Below are 10,328 nucleotides of genomic sequence, written 5' to 3' on the forward strand. Positions count from 1 at the left end.
CATATCAGCGTAAGCGTACTCAGAACGAACTGATCTTCTTGGCACGCCCTGCGTCATCATCATTTGTTTCTTGTCTTTGTAATGCTCAGAGATCCCACCCTCTGAGGACTCAGCTCTGTTCTCCAACTGGCCCCCGAGCAGCACGACCGTGTACACTCGTATCTGCCCTCAAGTATTCCAAAAAGACTCACAGCAATCGTCACAAGTCACATTCTTGTCTCAAGCCGGAGACAGTTATAGCCGCTGACATTAAACTTTATCAGGCTATACGCAACAGTCCATCCCTCCGGGCGCCTTTAACACCATCAAAGCCAAATTGCTCACCTGAAACCGGGGGGTGGGGGGCTAGTAGATGTCTTCCATTTGTTGATCTATCCTTGTTTCCTTATGTCGGCGAGCAGCAGTCTCTCGTGTGCACCCTGCACACAGTTGAATGGCTAATGCTAATCCCCTTTTCCTTTTCTGTTCAGACCGCCGCTGGCGCACTGATTTCTTCACTTATTTCTTTTGTTTTTTTGAAGTTTTTTTTTCAAACACCACGAATCCTCGTCGCCAATGTAGGGAGGTTGGCACTCCAGTAACCGTCTGGAGGCTCTTGGGTTTTATATGTGTTTATTTCTGTTCCATGCAGGTTACAGGTGTGTATTTATGTTCAGGATAATAGCATGAGAACATCTACCAGCCCCCATGTCAACTGGCTCCAACTGTCACTCCCAGGAGCTCTCGTACCATTCGCATTCCACACCACACATATCATTCTATACTGATGACCTCACTCTACAAGAATATTCTAACCCACAGGGAAATATGTATACAGATCACTACAGATGTGCTCGAAGCTTGCCACTTCCGCCCAGCAGCTCTGCACTTGTGTTTCAGAGAGCCAGGTCAGAGTCATACCACGGGTTGCGCTTGGAGGCAGGCTTCATGCAAATCCTGATGCCAGGGGCAAGGATGTCCAGAGTGTTGGAGATGGAGAGTTGATGGTTAGTACGGACAGTGTCATGCCCATGACGAACTGCTACCTGTTCAGGAATCAAACATATTCATTACATTCTGCATACTTTACTTCAAAACTCTTTCTTCAGAAAATTGATATTCTCAACCTCCTTTACCTGTACTTCCTCTGTACCCTGCCAAGAGGACCCAAATCTCTAAAGGTTTTTGCCCTTTAAAAACAAATTCCCTGCATCTGCTACTAGATGAGAACAGATTTAGCACCCCAAAAAGATTTGTGAGTTCAACTGTAGAATTACTTCTAATATTTACAAATGTTCATTCACTTTCAAGTTTTCTCGTCTTTGCATGCAGTTTTTTTTCAAATAGTCCAGCCTTCAATTGCAAGTCTTTCGATGTGTGCCTGTGGCTTTAAATACTTACTCTTGAGGTCTTTTAGTTTGTTTGCACTAGATGGCAGAGAGGCACTGATGGAGGTGCTTCGGAACAACGCAACGATCCAGAAGAAGAAAAAAGAAAATGGCAGACGGACTGCAGCCGAACGATGCCCTGACGCGGCTGGAGACATGCAGCGTTCAGAAATCGGGCTAGCGGTACAGGATCCACTGCACTGCGACTGACCTTCAGCAGAAATGTTAAGCTTCTTGCCTTGGGGCCAAGGTAACCCCTACAAAGGTCCTCTGTACTCCTTGCTTTCTCAGCCTGCGCAATCTACCACAAGAGCTTTACTTCTTTCGCCGCTCCTTTTTTGAGTTCTTTAAAACTCCTTAGGTATTTCTCTAGGATCTTACAAAACTTCCTGAGGACGGCGGTCTTCACTTTTTACTAAATTGTCCCCTCTTCGGGGACTAACTGAATGATGACATCAGTGCCCCAAGTCAGTGCGTGGCACACCAGGGCTGTAGGCCTTAGATGGCTGGATCTGGTTACTTACTAGGCAGTGGGATGTGGGCCATGGCCATAGGCTATGTCCATTGGCCACTGTCTTTTATAATAATTGGTGCAAAAAGAACAGGGGCCAGTGGGCCCTAGAGAAGATATAGCATAACAAAACCCTTGAAATTCAGTGAAATATCTTTAGTTAATACAAAGTTAAGATGTTCCAATTTATCACAACAAAACCCAAGAAATTCAGCGGGTTTGGGGAGTGACAACCATCAGAGTCTGCCTCTTACTAAGCACAAAAGCACATACATGACATCACAGCAGGGATTAACAATGAGACAAAAATCACACCATGCAGGCATTTACAGGGGGGAGGGGACAGGCAACTCTGTTTTAAGATGGTCGTCACTTTTCACACCCACTGAATTTCATGGGTTTTGTTGTCTTCAATCTAAGAAAAATAAAGTATACACACATACCAACACAGTTTAGTAACCCACAATGGATTACACACCACTTTAGTATTCACTCAATTAAATAGGTGTATATCATATTACAGTACCTAGAGTGGGGAAAATATGTTGTCACACAAATTCTAGGCCTTATAATTTTATAAGGCACCCACAACACTTTCAACAAATGTTAAGAAGTCCAACCTTAGTCTTTGCAGTGTGCAGGCGTGTTACAAGTAAGTACCCTAGAGGTACCGGAGTGGATATGGCAGTTCAAACATGCTACTGCCTTGGGCAGATAACACAACATGCTCAAAAGACAGTTTGAGAGTCAAAGACTGCATTGTTTGAGCATAGTTTTAATTATCTGGTAAATGTTCAAAAGGAAAGGTTCCTGTAAAGAAAAAGGCAAACTACAAGTGCTTACTGTCTAAGTGACCCACAGACAGGACTGCTGTGGCTAGGTTCCTCGACCTTAGGGAGGGCAAGGACACTGGCAGGCGGAGTTCATGTCAGTATTAAGGCAGACAATTCAACTAAGGGACATATAAGCAATCTAGTCCTCTGGACGCTAAACAGCCAAACCAATAACCCCATAGGACAGAGAAATGTCGGGCACAGCTTGGTTCACTGCTGGACTCAGCAGAAACTAGCACCCGGTTGCAGGTTTGAGCATTCCCTTACTGTTGGTTCAGGCACCAGCGGGTACTTCTGGATGGGGAGAAGACGATTTTCCCTTCATTGTATTTATTTATTTTATTTCTTGTAACGCGCAACTCACCTCAGTCCTCTGTGCACACATAAAACAAGACAATGACAAACAACAAAGGGGAACTCATGGCAGACAGATTTCAGAACCCAAAGAATCAAGAAGTCGGAGGTAGGTATCACTAATCATTAGAATTGAAGAAATAGGTCTTTATGGCTTTCTTAATGCAGACTATATTCATATCCGCCCGGAGGTCGATTGGGGGTTTGTTTCAGAGCTCCCGGGCACAGTAGTTGAAGCTCGTCCCACCAACGTTTTTCAATTGAATGGGCCTCATTATGAGAATGGAGGTAATGAAAAAAGGAAGGCGGAATGGTAATACCGGCATCATTAATGGGTCTGGGGCATTACGACCCGACAACCCGCCAATACCGCCACCGATCATACCGTGCCCCTTCATACCGGCACACGCGCGTCCATGCGCCCTTTCGCGGAGTAAATACCGGAATGCCGGTAATAGGAGGACATCACAACTCACGCGGGCATGGAATGACCGGCATCCCGAAGGAGGTAATTAGGGCCTGCACGATGGCAGCCATTCAGGCATCGCGGACCACCCGTAAACAGCAATCAGCAGTCAAGGCAACTGCCACAGGTGCACACAATCACCACAGGTGGAGTCAATGGAGCCTGTCCCAGTATAAAAGGAGTACACCCACACACCACACCCCTTCCTACACCAAAATTGGACCACTAGCTGTTGCAATCATGGGGCTGGAGGAGATGCCTATACTGCTACAACTACAGCAACAACAGCAACTACAACAACAACTACAGCCACAGCAACAGGCAGCACAGAGGAGACGCAGGAGGAGAAGGAGGTTGAGACAGGGCCAGTAATTACCACCAGTGCAGCCAGTAGTACCTCGCAGGCAGCCACCAATCCCTCGCATCAGACCCAATCCATTCAATCTAACCCTTGAGCAGATCCACACCCTGTACCGCTTGGACCGGGACACCATCACCACCATAGTGGACATGATACACAACTACATCGTCAGCCTCATAGAAATACGCACTGCCATCCCCCTGCTACTAAAGGTGGTGTCTGTGCTCCACTTCCTGGCCACAGGCACCTACCAGCACGCAGTGGGCCAGCTGCATGGCATTTCACAACCACTATTTTCACGCACGCTGACCCAAGTGCTGGATGCCCTCCTGAAGCACGCAAGCACCCACATATCCCTACCACGGACTGCCCAGGAGATAGCCGACACCAAAGTAGGCTTCCATGCACTGGCAGGCATGCCCAATTGTGTTGGTGCCTTTGACTGCATCCATGTAGAATTGGTAGTCCCCCATGCCCTATAGGCGGTGTACCGCAATCGCAAGCAATACCACTCCATCAATGTGCAGATGGTATGTGACTCCAGCAAGATCATCACACATTGTTGCGCCCGATATCCTGGATCGACACATGATGCCATGGTGCTGCGTAACTCCACGCTACCCCGTCACATGGAGCGACATGCTGGACGACGTGCCTTGCTGCTTGGTGAGTTGCCTGACTGGCCCATGGCAGTGCATCAGGGTTGTGAAGTGGGGGGATGCATACTCCGCCGGGGTGGGAATGGGCGGTGAGTGGATAATGCACGCAGAGCTAAACACTCCTGACCTGAACCTCCCATCCCGAACATGACACATCAGTGGCACACATTGGACCAATGCCTCATATCAATGACAACATGTAAGACGCACAACCTGGCCACCATGGGTATGTCAAGCAATGCATGACTGAATATGATTGCAACTGTGCCAATGTGGCTAGTCTGACCATGCACAGTGTAGTATACACAGCAAAAATGGGAGGCTAAACATCGTCCTGCAACCACAGTTCATCCGCATCAGGATGCAAGAATTCACCCTGCATCATCTGTACAACGGCATCCAGACTACCACACCATATTGCAGTATACAATGCATCTAAATAATATTTGTGTATACGTACAGGGACATGTGCATGTCAACAGCAAATAGCTGCGGCCATGGCTGTCAATCCTGAAGGTGGAAGCTCAGAGTGACTCACATAGACCTATTTGTATTCGCTTGCAGGTGATGGAGGATATCCCTTGAAACCGTGGCTACTTACCCCATGCGCGGAACCCGTGGAACAGCCATGAAGAGGAGTACAATCGGGTCCATTCCCGTACCCGTGTTGTGATTGAGCTGAACTTTGGCATGTTGAAGGCGCGGTTCCGCTGCCTAAGCAGGTCTGGTGGAGCACTCCTTTATAGGCCTGAGAAGGTGGCAAAGATCACCATGGTCTGTGTCATGCTGCACAACATGTGCGTCCGGAGAAATGTACCACTGCCCCCTGACATTGGCATGCATGCACCGGGTGAGGATGATGAGGATGAAGACGGAGAAGCAGCACCCCTGCCAGTACGTGATGCACAAGATGGCCATGCAGTACGCCAATCACTGATTGACGAATACTTCTGACCCACAGGGACGTCGATAGATATGTGTCAGTAACACATTGTACACTGGGTCCATGTGGACATGCACACAGGGAATGTGGGGAGTTGGGCACTGTGCACTGTCATGAATTAAATGTATACACACGAAATGAACAATGTCCAGGCATTGAATGATTTTTCACACAACGGGTGTATTGATATCAACTACAGAAATGTGCTACCCCCCCAATGAACTCCCAAAACCCCCAATGAAATTCCAAAACCCCCAATGAAATTCCAAAACCCCTCAATTAAATCCCCAAACCCCCCAATGAACTTCCAAAACCCCCCAATGAAATCCCCAAACCCCCCAATGAACTTCCAAAACCCCCCAATGAAATCCCCCTAATACACCCATTGACCACCGACACCATCTGACCCACTCCCATTGTTCTCCCACACTATTTCCTTGATTTCTTGTTGTCCGGGGGCAGCATTTCTGAGTGCCTCGCACTACGTCTTGTTAGACGCACAGGGCTGGAGGGTGCAGAGGAAGCGGGTGTGGAGGATGGGGGTGTGGTGAATGGGGTGGAAGCTGTGGTAATTTGCACGGCTGGTGCGGGTTGTGGCTGCTGCATGTGCTGCAGGATAGAGGTGAGGACCTGCGTGATGGCCCCCAGACTGTCGCGCATCATCAGCGCAGAGGCATTAACTGCAGCTGTATTTGCCGCTATGGCCTGTGCAATCTCACGCCCCGTGTTCTCCCCCTACGCAACATATTGTCGGACAAGGTCCAACATTGAGTCCTGTCTAGCCTCCACCCTTGCTAGCCGTGCCTCAAGGTTGGTGGTGGGAGCAGCAGTGGTTGAGGGTGCTGCGACCAGGTGTGCATTGGCAGTGCTGTTCTGGGGGGAGGGGGGCTGAGGTCCGAATCGTGGAGCAAAGGATCCACAATGCTGCTGACAGGTGTGTCCTGAGTGAGGGGTTGGGGGGTGGACACGGGGCTTGGGGAGTGTGGACATGCCACATCGGTTAGTCCATCCTCGTCCACATACTCCTCCACTGCAGTTCAATGTTGCTCAGTGGGGCAGTGGCTGCTGCCTCGCCCACCGAACTTGTTGCTGCCGACAGTGTGCCACTGGCCTCGCCTTCCACTGGTATTGCCAGCTCTGTGGTCTCAGTGTCAGGTGTTGATGTGGGGTCCTCATGTGCGGCCATGGCCTGGGCACTCGCCCTGGGTTTCGGTGTGGCCTGCGAGGCTGCCCCGGAGGTGGTCCTGCCTGTGGGAGTAGTCGTGTGCCGGGACGTGGATGTCCTTGTGGCTGTTTCCTCACTGGCATCCTCTCCATCGGTGCCTGGGGGGTTAGAAGAGATGCAGGGCATCAGTGATGGTGTTACATGCAAGATGCATTATATGGTGCTGTGGAGAATTTCATTAATCATGCATTCATATCTTACAGGTGTGTCACACAGGGTAGTATGAAGGGGGCATTTTGTCATGTGCATGGCAGGTGGCATGCCGTTGTATTGGGGTTTGTGTGATGTATTACATGTTCACGGTCCGTGTGTGTTGTCTGTGTGTTGGTAATGGGATTGGCACTCAGCATGCATTTCAGTGTGGCAGCATTTGGGCCTCCATCTGGACAAGGATATGTTGATGTGTGTGTTGGGACATGCATTGTCTTGCCTAGACTCTCTTCCACATCACTTGTGCTGCGTCATGGTTTCCCTTACTGGGATCTGCAGGGTCACTCACCTCCATCTGCAGATGTTGCGGCACCCGTCTCCATCTCCCCAAAGCCCTCAATGGACTCCATCTGTATGAAGGTACTGCACGTCTCCTCCCAGCGTGAAAGTTTTGTGGGTGAGTGGGGACCCCCGCCTGTGGCCATGGCCTCCCTCCTACTGCTGGCCAGGATGTTCCGTACCCTGAGGCAGAGGTCATCCTACCTTTTTTTACAGCCCTTGACTGTCCGTGGGGTGGTGCCGACTGCCGAGACCTTGCGGGCTACCTCCTCCCAGATCTCCTTTTTTCGTTGCTGCACCTCCCTTTTCAGGTTGTGCTGGTTGATATCCTCAGCATGGGCAGCAAGGGTGTCCACCAGCATGTTGAGTTCTTTGTCCGAAAAACACTTTTTGCGCAGACGGGGGTTCGATTTTCTGGTAGCCTTTGACATTTTCTATAGATAGGCCCTGGTCTCTCCTCTGTAGCAGTGGTGGTTTCGGAGGATTGCAATGGATTGTGTTTTTAAAGATGGCCGTCTGCGCATTTCCCGTTCCAACGCGATGACGTTACTTCCGGGTATTACGAGCCGGGTATTAGCATGATGTTATTACCGGGTCGGTATTAAGGGGTGCCTCCTAGCTGGAAGGCTGTATCGGCGGGTCCCGTGATGGCACTATCGGGGGGTTGGAGGGCCCTTAGCGCCATGGCCATTACCGGCATGGGGGTTCGCGCACTCGTAATCACCCACTATTAGCGGCGTCATACGAGCACGGACCCGCTACTTCCTTCATGCCGGTAATGACCCCATTTTTACTGCGCTTCTCGTAATGAGGCCCAATGTGTGCCTGCTGGAGTCTTATGCGAGATCCTGTGGTGCACCGGAAGCCAGTGGAGCTCTCTCTCCTGGCATTGGTAATATGTGCCATCCTTTTAAGACCCTTGACAGCTCTGACAGCTCCATTCTGAATGGTCTGCAGCGAGTTTATGTTGGTTTTTTGAGGTACCAGCCAGTAGGCCATTACAATAATCAATTTAAGTGTTAACAAGAGCACCTGCCAGATAAGCTAAGTTGTTAACAGCTGTTGTTGTTTTTCCCTTGATTTCCCATGTCCCCAGCCCCCACCCTTCGTGCCTTGTGGCACCTTGAAACACTTGTGCATAAGCGCCATACAAATGTCAAATAAATAAATAAGGCCTAATCTTCTTAATTAGCTTGATCGTATAAGCACAGGTAGACTTTAGATGGGTAACATGTTCCTTCATCGCCAAGTTGGAATCCAAGACAACTCCTAATGTCTTGATTGATGATACTACTGCAATGTTACAACCAGAAATTACAAAATGATTGTACCTTTCCTCCAAATAACTTCAATCTATGAGCAGTTCCAACTATGAGCAACTCAGTTTTGCTATCTTTTAATGCCAAAGAGTTAACAACCATCCAAGTCTGTACTAAAAGATAGATATGATTGATTGCCAGGGAAATTAATCTCGTAATCACCAGTCAGTTCAAGAATCAGCTGGGTTTCGACCCCGTAGTTGGCGTATTTTAACCGTTCCGTGTCCAAAAGATCAAACAGTGGGTGTGTATAAAGATTGAAAAGTGGCGGCACAAACATGATCCCTGCGCAACCCTGCATGAAACGGAGACAGGAGGTTCTTTAAAATCAGTTGTCGCTACCCTAGATGTTCTTGGCCCAAGAAAGGAACTGATCCATTCTGTTGCTGACTCAGAGCAGTTGGCAAGCTCAGTATGGAGAATTGCTGAACAAGAGGGACCAACTGGTACAGGTACGATCCCATTTAGCCTTAGCTGGCTTTCGGTGGGGGAGGTGGAGACTTCTCATGCTTTTTGGCAGTGCTCTGGAGAGTCACATCTCAATTGAGCATCGGCCAGTTCATGCCCCCTGACATTTATTTGAACTGTTGGAGAATGTAATGCCATGAATCACAAGGCTCTAATGCTCATCCTTGGATAGAAAGTAATAACACTGTTCTACATTCTATGTGTGTATTCGGAATTTTATATTATGTGAGGTGGTATTTGTATAGCGCCTGGTGTCATTGGCATGGCCTCGAAGCAGTGTGAGGTTGAAAGCCCTTTGCAAGACCGTAGTGTATGTTGAAAGTAATGGAAGCAGGGGTAGAATGCGTTTGAGCATTTATAGCCAGATAGAAGCTAGGTAGAGAATGGCTATGTCTCTAGCAGCAGCCCATATTATAAAGGAGTGAGGATGGGTGCTCTGAAAAACTGTCTGTGAGTCAATGAGTCAATTTATGTTATGTTATGTTATTTTGCATTTATATAGCACCTTATATACCATTGGTATGGTCTGAAGGCGCTGGTAGGTTGAACGCCCTTGGGAACCGAAGTTCGGGTCAGTAGAGTGAGTAGAGAGAGTCCAAAAAGTGTGTGTGCGCACCAGGTATGTGTGCAGCTGGTATGGAATTCATGTGGTTGCTGCTTCTTAGCGGTAGTGTCATGCCTGTCAGATCCTCTCATGCTCATGCTCGGCACCCTGCACGTACAGCCCAGAGATCAGCCAGACCGTTTTATACTCGGTGGCGACTCTGGGGGAAGTTTTCTGGCAAACGCCTTCATTCTCGCTAATCCCTGTAAGACTTCTATTGCGTTTTTCTCTGCTGCCTACCTTCTGCCTTTCCCGAACGGACATTCCATACCGCGCATACCGCTTACCAATTATTCCACAGGTATGCGCGAGTATCACATGATGGTACGTCATCGCGCTACTCACGCTCCCTCATAAGCTGACTCGCGCTACTCACGCGCCCTCATCAGCTGACTGGTACTTAAATGGAAGCCTCCCGCGATACGGAGCTTCTGATCGTTGTTCTTTTGTCAGCGTTACGGAGCTCGGTATTCTACCACGCTTCCCAGCAGTTTCCAGACTGCTGTTCCTCTTGCTGTCAGCCGGACCCACGCTGCAATCTACGACAGGAACTCCAGCTAACCCAAAGCCGCGGTCCTCTGGCTCCTTGCAGCAACTCATAGCGGCTCAGCTGGTTATTCTATTCTCCACGTCCAGGGTACCGGATCCTCTCCCTTCCTCCTTCATCTTCTCCAGTTATCCTGTCTCCACAAGGGGGTGAATATAGGTGAGAACTGAGTCCTGTGTTAC

Source organism: Ambystoma mexicanum, chromosome 2p (genome assembly GCF_040938575.1).
Source record: "Ambystoma mexicanum isolate Mex_15411 chromosome 2p, UKY_AmexF1_1, whole genome shotgun sequence".
Taxonomy (NCBI): domain Eukaryota; kingdom Metazoa; phylum Chordata; class Amphibia; order Caudata; family Ambystomatidae; genus Ambystoma; species Ambystoma mexicanum.